The sequence below is a fragment of the Octopus bimaculoides genome, unplaced genomic scaffold (genome assembly GCF_001194135.2).
Source record: "Octopus bimaculoides isolate UCB-OBI-ISO-001 unplaced genomic scaffold, ASM119413v2 Scaffold_74208, whole genome shotgun sequence".
Lineage (NCBI taxonomy): Eukaryota > Metazoa > Mollusca > Cephalopoda > Octopoda > Octopodidae > Octopus > Octopus bimaculoides.
The window spans coordinates 1-589 of NW_026314633.1; the positions used below are offsets into that span (position 1 = coordinate 1).

General features: G+C 40.4%; 1 non-coding gene across 1 annotated transcript; it reads right to left on the reverse strand.

Annotated features, from left to right (window-relative positions):
• Positions 1 to 113: 113 nt before the first annotated feature.
• On the reverse strand, positions 114 to 185 carry Trnad-guc (transfer RNA aspartic acid (anticodon GUC)). The gene has a single exon. It is a non-coding gene; the product is annotated as a tRNA-Asp (tRNA).
• Positions 186 to 589: the final 404 nt, after the last annotated feature.

The window sequence follows — 589 nt, forward strand, 5'->3', positions numbered from 1 at the left end:
GTGAAATGCCCGCTGGAAGCAAAAAGAGGCTAGTCACTCGGGTCTGTCAGAGATATATGCCACATTTCTCGCTTCAGTAAAGTTAAAAGAAGAAATAAAAATACAGTTAACGTCTCCCCGGCGGGGAATCGAACCCCGGTCTGCCGCGTGACAGGCGGGGATACTCACCACTATACTACCGAGGACTGACGAGAAGCCGTTATCAATTTAGCACATTCATTACAGATAATATATTCCGCTATGTCATTAACTGCTTGCACTTGTTTTCAGATATGAAGTTCAATTGTTTTAAATAAGTACGACTGCTGAATCTTACTGACAAATTTTTCTAGCAATCTCGCTTGCATTCGTTCTAATTCGATAGACGCGAAATATTATGATTCTCTCCACTTCCTACTTCATTCATTAATCTTGATGACTTGGCTTCGTCTGAGAGTAAAATGTGTGCGTTGGACAAACGCGCTAGTGAACTTGTGACTTCGCGTTCGCTATTCGCTTTGCGTAATAAATGTAAGCAAAACTTCTTTGAAGAAACGTTTTGTCTTTGTAATTCTTCCGCTTCCCTTTCTTAATATATACATAAGTGTTC